The sequence below is a fragment of the Oryctolagus cuniculus genome, chromosome 11, assembly GCF_051225735.1.
Source record: "Oryctolagus cuniculus isolate XC-2025 breed Fujian yellow rabbit chromosome 11, ASM5122573v1, whole genome shotgun sequence".
Taxonomy (NCBI): Eukaryota; Metazoa; Chordata; class Mammalia; order Lagomorpha; family Leporidae; genus Oryctolagus; species Oryctolagus cuniculus.
This window is the reverse complement of record NC_142877.1, coordinates 81,319,320-81,334,489: the sequence shown is the minus strand read 5'-3', so window position 1 is coordinate 81,334,489 and position 15,170 is coordinate 81,319,320.

The following is a 15,170-nucleotide window of genomic DNA, read 5'->3' as shown; positions in this document are numbered from 1 at the left end:
ATAAGGAAGAAGGGAGGGTAGTGTGGGAAGTGTCACTATGCTCCTAACTGCATGTATGAAATACATGACATTTGTTCACCTTATATAAATAAAAGAAAACTTCTGAACCAAATAACAGTCTCAAGAGAGTACAGTAGGAGAAGTGTGTATTTAAAAACCTCTTTGCGTTCCAGGGGAACCTGGAAAATGGATAACTACCTAAGCCTTTCTTGTAGCTCATCTTTCACAATGTACCACATCAGCAATGTACTATTCTAGGGCCATAGTCGACTTCATGTTACAACTGGTAGCACTCATGTCTTTCTCTTTCATGTGCACTAGCTCATTCACTCCATGTTCCCTACTGTGCCCAGTGCAGGGGTGAAAAAGTAACACCATTTCCTTGCCATCATAAGATCCAAGGTTGACACCTCTATAACACAGACTAACAATAAAAAAGCATAGCAAATTCATTTAACAAAGGTTTATGGGCATGAGATCCTTCAGAAACAGAAAGCAAAGGAAAACTGCCTTTTTATGCTACAGATGATGAAAGAAGTGGATGCTTGGTGGAGTAATGCAATTGGATTAGAAAGGTATGGTTCCATGATAATAACCTTGGGAGCCTCAGCCACGCTTGTTTGACCAGATTCTTCTTGGCTTCTCTGTGTAGTATTCTTTTTCCCAACATAGGGCACAAAAGGGGCTTATGATCTACTTTCAGGGGAGGCAGATCAGAGTCACCTTTCTAGGTTCTGTGGCTTGTTTAGGTGTGAGGAGTTCTAGTATCAATGGCATGCCCAGGAGGAAACTCTTGTTTCCATGATTCACCTTCAAGGAGAAAGGGAGATAGGAGCAAAGAAAAGGTAGGAGAAATCTTGCCCCATCAATTACCTTCAGTTTTAAGTGTTCAGTCTAACAAGCTGGCATTAGGGTATCATTTTCTGAGCCTGACACGAGTACAAGTTTATAAACATATATTAAATTGAGCATAAGTAGATCTCATTTAATTAAAATCTAAGCAATAATAATGAACATATGTGTTGACATTTAACATAGCGCTTAATGTTTTTTATTGAATGATATTTTTATACCCAATGGAGTGGGTGTTATGATCATTCTCATTGAATATTTGAGTAAACTAAGACATGGCACAATCTTCCTCTTGTTTCTTATAAAATACTTAATCAAGTTAAAATATACTATTATTTTCACTTTTAGCCTACCTTCTGATGCCAATTAATTTGAAATACCATGCTATTTTTAAAATATGTGAAACCACACTGTATACATGTATGATTTTGTATGATGTGCAGTGAAAATTATCTCTGGTAGATGTGTTACACTTAGTGACTCCCCCAAAAGAAGGAAATCAATGCAAAACCTTAGAAATCATCTCATTCATCACAAACTCTCTGTATTCATTTCAGTTATGATGAATCATCTGTATCAAGCTCAAGTTGTGTTTGCAGCCCTGAAGCAGAATGAGAAGTACTAAAATGTGCCCTTAGTTATGACCTTAATATATATTTTATTGGTGGTAGAAATGCAGAAATTTCAGGTGTGAGCCTCTCCGAAGCACCATCCTAACAGCCATATATTTTTACCACTTCTGTAGTACACATTTCTATAGTCTTCTCTTTCTTCCCCGGCAATGTTATTAGTGCATTACAGTCTCATCAGGAGAATCAACTGCTTAAATACTTTGTTTACGATCCAGACTAAAGTCTGCATTATAACAGAAACATGATTCATAACGCTACTAATAGGTGATATTTCTTTCAAAACTCATGTTTTTCATGCCATGAGGGAAACCAAACTTTTAATCCTAAATACATCTATTTAAATATAATACTTAGATTAAGTATAACATACTTGTCTTCTTATGAAAGAAATTTACCTTATAGAATACATAAAATTGCCCTTCTTTTGGCTTAAATTTTGTTAAAATTTTGATTACATTTTATTAAAATCTTAGGATTCTATCTTTAGACTTTTTTTCAATATCTGAGTGGGAGAGGTATAACTTTATTTTCAATGCAACTTTGCATATGATTTTATGGATTCATCATTATTATTATCTTTGAAGAGATATTGGCTTTTATATTCTCTCAGTAATGGCAAGAACCCCTGTTGGGTAAGTCCAGTTAGTTTTTTATTCAACTTATAAAAACACCTGGGGAAATTCTAAATGAGCCTTGTATTCTTCTTAAATATAGACTTAACTTCCTAGAACATTTTGTGTACTGTTGTGAAGGATTACAGGAATGGTTGACATAAAACTTGATGAGAATCTATGCAAATCTGGTCATTCAAATAGAAATAAAGGAAATAAATGATTTGCTCTGTGGTTTACAAACTACTTTAAAGTTAACAAGAATACTTCTGCCTTCTAAATCTTAAATTGCTGAAACAAAACAAAACCTTTTTCAGGGATGGATTTAAAGAATGGCATCTTTAAGCTAACTGAGCTGGGAGTCCTCTAGCATAAATCTACAAGGGCTGCAGGAAAGCTCCCCAGCTGGTAGCAAAGCCTTGCTCATGTAATGACTTTCTTCAGCTACAGTTGGTGAAGGAGAACTCATAGCCTCCTGAGATGGTCAATTCCATCTGAAAAGCTCTGAGAGAGAATTGTTTATGTTCCAGTCCAACTCATCATAACATTAGAACCACTGAACAAAGAGATGACCTTCCTACTCTGCAGCTATTAAACAGTGAGGGCACCTATTTGCAGCTAAGAGAGATGAGACAAATAACCTCTAAATCTGTTTATTGTTCATTTATTTTTAAAAATGATTCTTTCTTCACTCAAAATACAATATATACTATTATAAATATAGATCAGGGATCATAAATATATTGGCTCATATTTTAAAAAATATAAAAATTGTATTTTAAATTTGACCATACTGAGTAAATTAGTGAATAACAGAAGAATTATCTCAGATCAATACAGGGGCAGTCTCTTAACAACTAGATTTGGAATTTAAAGTTAACCATCTAGAAAAGACTTAATTTGGTTATTTACATAGCATAATATATCCAATAAATTGAATTTGATTTAAATAGCCAACTTTAAGCACTAAGTTTCAGCCAAATGAGAAAAAAAATATTGTCTGTTAAATATCTCCAGAGTAAGAGATTTGTTAGGCTAAAAAGAAGAGAAGAAATCCCAAAGAGAAATGTCTCCAGATTTAAAGAGACAAATAGTATGTTTCTACACGCAAAAACAAAACTCAGGAATAAAATTCAAAAAGAGTAGGAAAATATGGCAGCAAATACAATAGCCCAAAGGTATAATCTGTTTACTATATTAAAAATATCCAAAAATCCATATTGAAAAACTTATCTCTAACGAAAAATGAGGAAAAAAGCAGATATATTTCAAACTCAGAAATGCAAATATTTCACAGGGAAAATTTTCATTCTTACAAGGAATCAGACATAAAGTGATTATAAAATATATTTGTCTATAAGCAGTAATCCAACATTATAAACTTAAGCAGAGACTTAATTTTACATTGGTATAATCTTTTTGTATTTATATTAGACATTATATATCAAAAAATAAATATGTGCATGTACTGATATAACTGCTTTATTCCCTAAAGAAGTAATATAATTATGGAGAAACATAATATTCAATGGTGCTCATTATAGTTCCATTTGTATTATTAGTTGAAGTATTTCAAAATAATCCAAAGTAAACCATCATTAAAAATACTTGCAACTGAATTGATTGTTATCATGATACAAAGATTAAATAAGACTATTAATAATAAATAAGACTTATATGCCAGGAATAATTATAATAAATAGTTACTAAGCTTCTATTGTGTGAAAAAAATTGTTCTAAATGATTTACATGAAAACTCATTTATTTAACCTCCTCATAGCAATTCTGGGAGGTTAACCCAAATAGCAAAGATGAGATAACTGAGAAGCAGATCATGTGGTAAATGTGGTAATGTAGAGATAAGCCCTCCTACCCCAAGCCTTCTTTCTTAATGAATGCTCTGATAGGGAAACTATTTATGAAGGCAGCAACCAGGTTCTCTACTTCTGATAAGACAACACATGATAAAAACAATGCATATTCTACATAAAATCTGACACTCATATTTTAAAGTATAAATTAAAACGGATGAGGCAGAAATTAAATGCTGATGGATGGTAGTAGTTGTACATTGTTAGGTGATTTTTCTCCTTAATTTTGTAACTGTTTTATAAGATTTTTATGCTATTAGCATTAAAAAGAGATGCTTAAGATGTGTTTTTGTTAAATGATGAGCTAAGTTACTTAGAATATGCCTTCTATTGCAAAAACTAAAATTCTTTCAATGTTGTTTTCTACATCTTTTTCTTTACAGTTACTAAACATATAACAGGATAGTCAATCCAAGAAAAGGCAGGAACCAAGGGAGGTGAATACATCCATGAAGTCACATTTGCTTTTGAAAACATTGGCCAAACCAGCACAGTGAGCTTCAGTTGTGATGGAGGAATGAAAACCAAAAGCAAGTACAAAGAATGGGCAAGTCTGGGAGCAGAAGAGAAGAGAAAGCTGGAACTCCCAAGGTTTACAGGTAAGGAAATGGTAAACAACAAGTAACCTTTGTGCATCTCCTGGGGAACTGCATGAAAAATCCCCTCTGCTCCAAGAAGAGGCCAAGGGGAAAGTCCTTCAGATGCCTCTTCAGCATTAAGCCTGGGTTATAAAGTAAACTGAAAGGATGTCATCGCAAACATTAAACCAAAGGAAAAAATGCGAAAGCAAGGAGGAGGTAGGGAGGGAAGTGTCCTGATGTTCTTAAAATTGTGTCTATCAAACAAATGCAATCTGTGCTCTTTCTATTAACAAACAAACAAACAAACAAAGATGACTCTTCATGTATCTCTGTGACAACATCTGGGTTCTCTAAAACCCTTCTTAGGTCACACTTTCAGTTTCCTAAAGTCTAGAGAAATAATGCTGTAGCGCTTGCCAGAAGCAAAGTCAGATGCCCCCACTGGGGGAATGTACTTCACCCTCAGCCTCAAAGAATTCTCAAGAACAACAGTTAAGGAAATTAACCACTCACATTCCAAAGTAAGCTGCACACAGGGAAATGACAACATCATAGAGAACCAAAAGAAAATAAGATAACCAAACTGTCTTCGAAAGATTTTAGATGCTGGAATTTTTCGTTGGGGGACTCTAGTACCGAGGCCTGAGAAGCCCGGCGTGGTCACAGACTGGGAAGCAAGCTACAGTGCCAGATCCAGGGAATCACACAGGAGTTTAGACAGGTGGCTCGGGGCAGTGGCCGAAGGGGATCCTGAAGAGCACTGAACGTCCTGGAGAAGACCAAGCATTTAGCCTCAGCGAGGTGTTTAGCAAGTGAAGGCTTCAGAGCGAACATACCCTGTGGTCTGTGTAAGTTACAGATTTCAAAGTTTGCCCTGACGGCATAAACATGAAAAGTAGGGATGGAGGCTCTCTGAATCAGCAGTGGTAGATGATCCTGGCCTCAGCCAGAGGCTCCTCACCACTGGAGATGGTGAGAAGTAGTCAACTCCTGCTTATAGTGACAGTAGAGATCATCAGATAGGTAGAAACCATGAGATAGGGTGCATTTAAAAGAAGAAAAGTAGTAGGGCAAATAATATCGAGGTTGTTTTGTGTGTGAAATTAGGAACAGAGAAGTTATTGACAACATTTTACAATCATCACTTAAATAATGCTCTCAGCAGACTGAATAGAAAGGCCCTGGAAGCGATAAACGGCATCAGCCCTACTTCAAGTACAAGCATCATATTCAACTGTGAAATAGTGCATGGGATGCTTTTATAGGAGGACCGGAAAAGAATGCTCCCAGCAACATTTCTATGTACATGAGAGACCCTTAGCACACATAAGGAAAAAAGATAAATAAATAGACTCAATGTTAGAAATTTAAAAAATAATAAAACTCTCATTATTTAAAGATAATATCTGTATTTAAAGATTATGATGTATATGAGCAAAGGCATTTATATATAAATTGTTTAATGAATAAGGGAGATATATAATTTGGCTAGAAGAAAGTCAAAATATAAAAAATTACTGATTTTTATATTATTAAGTATAGTACAAAACTCTTGAATATATATTTTATGATATAGTCGGGCATGTAGAATATCTATGAATATCAATGTATTTAATACTTCGATAAAGAGGTCTGTGCTATGGCCCAGTAGTTAGGCCTCCACCTTAAGCACCAGCATCTTATATGGGTGCCAGTTCATGTACCAGCTGCTCCTCTGGGAAATCAGTGGAAAATGGCTAAAGTGCTTGGGCCCCTGCACCCACTTGAGAGACTCTGGCTCCTGGCTCCTGGCTTTGAATCGACCCAGCTCTCACCATAGGGCCATCAGGGGAGTGAACCAGTAGACGGAAGACCTCTCTCTCTGTCTCTCCCCCTCTGTAACTCTTTCTCAAATTAATATTTAAAAAATGTTTCTATAAAGAAAAATTATAAAACCTAATTGAGAAATATTAAATATAATTTAAATAGAAATACATACCATTTTCATGACAGGAATACCCAATATTGTAAAAAATAATAAGTTCTTCCATATTATTTTCTGTATTAAATGCCATCCCAGTCAAAATCCTTATTGTTAGGGTAGACATTTGGTTCAGTGATAAAAACACCACCTGGAATTCCCCCATATCAGGGTGCCTGGTTTGAGTCCCAGCTGTTTCTGATCCAGCTTCCAACTAATGCGCACCACTGGAGGCAGCTTATTGGTTCAGGTAATTGGGTCACTGCCACCCATGTGGGAGACCCAGAGTGCTTCAGTCCTGACTGACATGGGTATTTGGAGAGCAAACCAGTAGATAGAAGATCAATCTCTCTGTCTCTCTCACTCTCAAATAGATATATATTTTAAAAATCCTGGATATTTTTGTCAAAGTTGATCAGCTTGTTCTTTTATGTATAAACTACAAGTATAAAAATACCTAAGATGTCATAACAAAGAGTAATGTGGGAAGAATGACTTAAATTATTTCAAATATATATGGGCACACACATATATACATGCACATAAATATATATGGACAAAGTATAACATAAAAATGACTTTGCAAATCCCTGGAAAAGACAGACTTTTCTACAAATTTACTAGTAAATTATACATAAATATGGAAGAAGAATTAAACATTTACTTTAGACTCTACATAAAAATCAGTTCCATGTGGATTAAATACCTCAATGTAAATGGTGCATGACTGCTGTTACAACATGAAGAGTGGTACCAGTTACAAAAATGTGTCTTCAGAAACTTAGTCAACTAATTTTCTACCACCATTGAAGAGTCCAACAAAATTCTCAAAGACACATATAAAGAACTATATCGATCAGATACAAAGAGTACAGAGGAGAGCTCTTATAGGTATTTGAAAAGTGACCCAAGGCAAAATGTGCCCAGTGGATTCCTGAAAAGCCTTTCAGAGGCAGAGAAAGCATTTAATAAAATACAACATCCTTTCATGATGAAAACCTTAAGCAAATTGGCTATAGAAGGAACATTTCTCAATTCAATCAAGGCAATTTATAACAAAACCACAAACAGCATCTTATTCAATGGGGAATAGTTGGAAACATTCCCACTAAGATTCAGAACTAGACAGGGATGCCCATTCTTCCTATTGCTATTCAATATATTCCTGGAAATTTTAGCCAGAGCCATTAGGCAAGAAAAACAAATCAAAGAGATACAAATTGGAAAGTAGGAAGTCAAACTATCCCTATTTGCAGATGACATGATTCTATATATAGGATATCTAAAAGACTCCACTAAGAGACTATTGAAACTCATAAAAGAGTTTAGTAAAGTGGCAAGATATAAAATTAACACACAAAAATCAATAGCTTTTGTATACACAAACAATGCCATGCCTGAGACAGAACTTCTAAGATCAATCCCATTCACAATAGCTACAAAAAAATTAAGTACCTTGGAATAAATTAAGCTAAGGTTGTCAAAGATCTCTATGATTACAAAATACTAAGGAAGGAAATAGAAGAAGAAACAAAATATGGAATAATATTTCATGTTCACTGATTGGAAGAATTAATATTATCAAAATGTCCATACTACTGAAACCAATTTAGAGATTCAATGCAATCCCAATCAAAATACCAATGACATTCTTCCCAGATCTAGATCTAGATTGCTAAAATTCATGTGGAGACACAAAAGACTGCGGATTAGCTAAAGCAATCTCATATAACAAAAAGCTGAAGGCATCACAATATCAGATTTTGAGACATACTACACAGAATTTATAAACAAAACAGCCTGGTACTGGTGAAAAAAAATAGACAGGTAGAAAAATGGAACAGAATAGAAACTCCAGAAATCCATCGGTGCATCTACAACCAACTTATGTTTGATAAGGGAGCTAAAATCAATCCCTGGAGCAAGCACAATCTCTTTAATAAATGGTGTTGGGAAAACTGGATCTCCATGTGTGGAAGTATGAAACAAAACCCCTATCTTACATCTTACACAAAAATCCACTCAAACAGGATAAAAAACCTAAATCTATGACCTAATACCATCAAACTACTAGAGAACATTGGGGAAACTCTGCCAGACATTGGCTTAGCCAAAGCCTTCATGCTATTTGTTAAATTGTTTACTTAGTGTAGTATTAATCTTATGAGTATAAAATTAACTGAAAATAGATCTTTATGAAAAAATAAGAATGAGAATAGGAGAGGGTGGAGGGAAAAGGGTTGGAGTGTGGACTATAGGGAGGGTTGGGTATAAAATATCACTATGTCCCTGAATCTGTATATAGGAAATATATGAAATTTGTATACCTTAAATGAAATTTTAAAAAAGAGGTGTATTGTATCTGGCATCAACTACACACAGCATGCATTAATGCATGTATGAGCAAACAGTTTTGATTCTTCTCCAAAAAGTTGAATTCAAATTTCCAGAGAAGATAAGCATTTGTTTTTCAATACATAATAAAATTTAATAGCAAGAACAATATATATAGTGTAGTGTTTATTGTTTTAGTGTTGAAAATTAGCTATGCAGTACAGATAGCATAAAAGGGAAATATTCTACCCTTTTAGAACTTCTCTAAGAGCCTTCAAACCTGAAGGACATGTTCAAGCCATCAATGTCGAAGAACTCTGGACGTTTGACTCTTACTAGAGCTCAGTAAACACTTTCCTGAATAGTGAACAATGCAACGTGTGTAAATTACCTGTGTTCAAACCTATAGACTCATTTGGTACATTTGGAGTGCAAATCTTCAATCTTTGGAAACCACTATGAATAAAACTCTGGGCTCCAGGTTTGGCCATGGGTTGTGACCATTTGGGGAATAAACAGGTGGAAGGGAGATGAATCTCTCTGTCTTCTGTCTGTGTCGTCTCACTTTCTGTCTTTGCCTCTTTCACTCTCTGCCTTCTCAAAGAATAAATATTTTTAAAAACAAAAACATAATAAAAACAAAGGTTAGAAAAGACCATGACATGTATTAGGAAATAGCATTGAAGGTGGTTAGAAAGAAAAGCACCCAGATTCTGAATATGTTTTTGAAAGCAGAAATGGAAAAAATTGCTAATAAACCCCTTGGGATATGAAAAAAATGGAGGAATAAAAGCATAACTCTAGGATTAGGGGACTTAGGAAATGGAAATTTGATGTTTTTGCAAGACAAATATGGAAAATTACAGACTGGGCAGAATCGGAGTGGAACAATCAGGACCTCACTTTAAGAAATACTAATGTTAAAAAAGACACTCACTAGACAATCTAGTAGGCGTGTTAAGTAGGAAATTGTACATTTGGCATTCAAGTAATGGGTCCATGATGGATATATAAATTGTAGGGTCATCAAGTTATAGACAATATTGAAAGCCATGACATGTGATTAGATAATACAGATATAAATGATCAAAGGCTCAAATACTAAGTCCTGAGATGCTTTAATATCAAGAGTTTGGGGATTTGAACATAAACCAACAAAGGCATCTGAGTGGAAACAGCCAGTAATGTAAGAAGAATCACAATAGTAATTCTCAAGGACAAATCACTCCCAGTTATACAAGGAGAATACCACAGTAATTCAAAGGTGAAAATAAGCAAAAAGATGTAAAGAAAATATTATCAGAACTCTGTGTATCCTTGTACAGAATATAGGAAAGGATAGTTAGAAATGTGAGATAACAGCAGTCATTATCATTAGTAGAGGTGAAAGTGATAAAACAAGTATTACTTATTTATGCAATTCACATGAACTATAGCATTTATTTAATCTTCACAAGATAATAATACATTATTCACACTCTATTTGAAGAAACTAAAGAAAGGTAAGCCACATCAAGTTTGTTCAAGAACAAAGAATTGAGAAGGAGAAAAGAAATACAAAGGGAACTCAGACATCAGTTGGAATCTGGCCATCAGTTAGGGCAGAAGGACATTACTTTGAATTTAGAATATACAATTCATTCATTTGAAATACAGTAGCATGAATTCAGCAGAATGTGTTAAATATAAGGTCAGATGATTACACGAAAATGTTAGTATATCCTCCACCAAAGGTGCAAAACTCATCATTATCAGAACTCTAGGTACTTCTCGAGTGCCCTCCCGGATTACCCTTTTCCCACCCATCACAGAGCTAGTCACTCTTCTGACTTTTGTGACAAACATTCTCTCCTTTCCCTAAGCAATTATGATACTTAGGCATGAACTCCTGAACTATGTAACTGTTTTGTTTGTGTTTGAATTTTATATAAACAGAATCACTGCAAAGACTGGATATTGGTGTCCCTCCCAAATTGATAGGTTGAAAGCCTAATCCCAATGTGATAATATTCTGAGGAGGGTTTTATGGGAGGTAATTAGGTCATGGTGCTGGAGCAATCGTGAATGAGGAAAGTACTCTTATTAGAAAACAGAGATAGATAACTCTCTTTGTGTGACTACAAAAGGAAGTCATATATTTGCAAACTGGAAGACAGCCCTCATCAGAACTCAGAGCTGACGCCCTGACCTCAGCACAGTGAAGAGTACATTTCTATTTTTATAAGCCACTTAATCTACAGTCCTTCCTCACAGCAGCCTACACTGACCAGGTCAGTACTTTGGGATGAAAATTGCAGTTAACTGCACCAAAACCACCATGGGATTAAGAGCTGAGACTGCATGTCATCAGCCTGAATTTGTTATTTGCCCAGGAAATCTTTGCTCAGAAAAGATAAAACTATAAGCTAATAAATAACATCTCCACTTAAGTCAGGAAGTTTATATTTAAAACTTATGAAACTCATGAAACAATTGCTATGGCAATTCAAGATCTTCACTTTGCTACCTGAAGGTGTGATGCCACAGAATTTACACAATTCTAGATGGTTCCTTGACTTACTAGACTCACGGTGAATCACTTGTTCCAAGTTCCTATCATCTTATCATTCCCACTTCTGACTTCCATCTTGTGAACCATTGTAAAGGTGTTTTCCATTAGTGTAGTGAGTTCTAGGAAATTTAGACTTTAAAAAAACTATTTATTTACTTGAAAGTCAGAGTTACACAAAGAAAGAAAGAGAGGCAGAGAGAGATAGAGGTTCCACTGGTTCACTCCCCAGTTGACTGCAACAGCCAGAGCTGGGCTGATCTGAAGCCAAGAGCCAGGAGTTTCTTCCAGGTCTCTCAAGCGAGTGCAGGGGCCCAAGGACTTGGGCCATCTTCTACTGCTTTGCCAGGCAATAGCAGAGAGCTCAATCAGGAGAGGAGCAGCGAGGACTCAAACCAGAACCCATATGGGATGCCAGCACTGCAGGTGGCGGCTTTACCCACTACACCACAGCACTGGCCCCAAAATTTAGACTTTACTAAGTTATCTGGTGATGCTTTGGGGAATTCAATTCACTTGGTACTTTTAGAAAGACAGTGAGATTTACTCAATATTTCTTCACTTCTGTTGTCCAAAACCACTGTTTCAGAAACAGTGTCTTCCAGGAAAGACTTTTAAGCTTCTCACACACAGGTCTTTCCAGTTCCATGGTGGAGATGGTCTCACAGAGGATCTCAGCACTTATTTCTCTTCTTTCAGTTCCAAATGTTAGTTTGTTTTGTGTCCCAAGAACTGGGATCCCTTTCAGTAATGTTTAGGTTTTCTCTTTAGATTTGAAATCTCTCATTCCTGGTAGATATTTACCTTGTGATCATTAATGTATTTTTTCTGTTGTTGACAATTTACATTGTAAATCTATAAGAAACAATCATGTCATCTGCAAATAGGGATAGTTTGTATTTCTCCTTTTCTATTTGTATCCCTTTGGTTTCTTTTTCTTGCCTAATGGTTCTTGCTAAAGCTTCCAGGACTATATTAAATAGGAATAGTTAGAGTGGCCATCCTTGTTTAGTTCTAGATCTTAGAGAGAATGCTTCTAACTTTACCACATTGAATAACATGCTGGTTGGGTTTTTTTTTTTCATAAATTGCTTTGATTGTGTTGATGAATGTTCCTTACATATAAAATTTGTTTAAGGTTTCCATCATGAAAGGATGTTATATTTGATCACATGCTTTCTCTGCATCTATTGAGATAATGGTATGGTTTTAGTTCTTCAGTTTGTTAATGTTCTGTATCATATTTATTGATCTGTGAATGTTTTGATTCATCCCTGCATGCCAGAGATAAATCCCACTCAATCTGGGTGAATGATTTTTCTAATGCATTGTTGGATTCAATTATCTAGTATTTTGTTGAGGATTTTGGTATCTATATTCATCGGGGATGTTGCTCTATAGTTCTCATCCATTTTATCTTTTTCTGATTAGGACTTAAGGTGATGCTGGCTTCATAGAAGGAGTTAGGGATGGTTCCCTCCCTTTCAATTGTTTGAATAGGTTGAGGAGAATTGGAGTTAGTTCTTCTTTACATGTCCAGTAGAAGTCAGCAGTGAAGCCATTGGGTCCTGGGCTTTTCTTTCTTGGGAGGGTCTTCATTACTGATTCAATACTGACTTAGTTATGGGTCTGGTTAGGTTTTCTATGCCTTCATGACCCAATTTTAGTAGATGATAGATTGTATGTATCCAGGAATCTATCCATTTCTTCTAGGTTTCCCAATTTGTTAGCACGATGCTCTTTCTAGTAATTCCTGATGATTCTTTTTATTTCTATGGTATCTGTTCTTTCATTTCCTTTTAATTATGATTTTATTGATTACAGTCTTCTCCCTCTTTTTATTTTGGTTAGTTGGGCCACAGAGTATCAATTTTGTTTATTTTTTTCAATAAACAGCTCTTCATTTCACTGATGTTTTTATTTTTTGTTACAATTTTGTTCATTTCTTCTTTAATATTAATTATTTCTTTCCTCCTACTGATTTTAAGTTTGGTTCATAGATGTTTTTCTAGGTCCTTCAGATGCATTCATTGAATATTTATTTGGTATCTTTCTAATTTCTTCATGGAGGTACCAATTACTATAATCTTCTCTTTTAACCCTGCTTTTGCTGTATCCCATAAGTTTGAAATGTTATATTGTTGTCTTCATCCTTTTCCAGAGTTTTTTTGATTTCTTTTTTATCTTCTGTGACCCACTGTTTACTCTTGGGCATGTTGTTCAGGCTCCATGTGATTGCATATGTTCTGGAGATTCTTGATTTATTAATTCTCAGCTTCATTCCATTGTGGTCAGAGAAGATGCATGGTATGATTTTGATTTTTTTTAACTTTTATTTAGTAAATATAAATTTCCAAAGTACAGTTTATGGATTACAATGACTACCCTCCCATAACTTCCCTCCCACTCACACCCCTCCTATCTCCTGCCCCCTCTCCCATTCCATTCACATCAAGATACATTTTCAATTATCTTTATATACAGAAGATCGATTTAGTATATATTAAGTAAAGATTTCATCAGTTTGCACCTACACAGAAACAAAAAGTGTAAAATACTGTTTGAGTACTAGTTATAGCATTACTTCACATTGGATAACACACTAAGGACAGATCCCACATGAGGAGTAAGTACACAGTGACTCCTGTTGTTGACTTAACAATTTGACACTCTTGTATATGGCGTCAGTAATCTCCCTAGGCTCTAGTCATGAGTTGCCAAGGCTATGGAAGCCTTTTAGGTTTGCTGACTTCAATCTTATTCTGACGGGGTCATAGGCAAAGTGGAAGTTCTCTCCTCCCTTCAGAGAAAGGTACCTCCTTCTTTGATGGCCCCATTCTTTCCACTGGGATCTCACTTGCAGAGATCTTTCATTTAGGTCATTTTTTTTTTTTTTGCCAAAGTGTCTTGGCTTTCCATGCCTGAAATACTCTCATGGGCTCATCAGACAGATCTGAATGCCTTAAGGTCTGATTCTGAGGCCAGAGTGCTATTTAGGACATCTGCCATTCTAAAAGTCTGCTGTGTATCCCGCTTCCCATTTTGAATCGTTCTCTCCCTTTTTGATTCTATCAGTCAGTATTAGCAGACAGTAGTCTTGTTTGTGTGATCCCTTTGACTCTTAAACCTATCAGTGTGATCAATTGCAAACTGAAATTGATCACTTGGACTAGTGAGATGGCATTGGTACATGCCATCTTGATGGGATTGTATTGGAATCCCCTGGCACGATTCTAACTCCACCATTTGGGGCAAGCCTCCACATTCTTTCATAATGATGACTATTTTTCTTTGTTTCTGTGTGTAGCATATCCATAAGCATCTTTTGTAAGGCTGGACAAGTGATGACAAATTCTTTCAATTTCTGTTGATTAAGGAAGGTATTTATTTCACCTTCATTTATAAATGAGAGTTTTGCAGGGTACAGTATTCTGGATTGATGATTTTCTTTTAAGATTTGGACTATGTCTCTCCATTCTTTCCTAGCATGTAGTTTTTCTGATGAGACTGTCAGCTGAGTCTAAGTGGAGATCCTCTGAATGTAATCTGGCATTTATCTTGTGCACTTTTTAGAATATATTTTTAACTGCTGAAATTTTGACTACAATGTGTCATGGTAAATATTTTTTCTGGTCATATCTATATATATTAGGAGTTCTATGTGCTTCCTGTACTTGAATGTCCCTTTCTTTCTCCAAATTTGGGAAGTTTTCTATAATTATTTCACTAAATAGGCCTTCTAATCCATTCTCTTCCCACACCTTCAGGGACTCCTAAGACC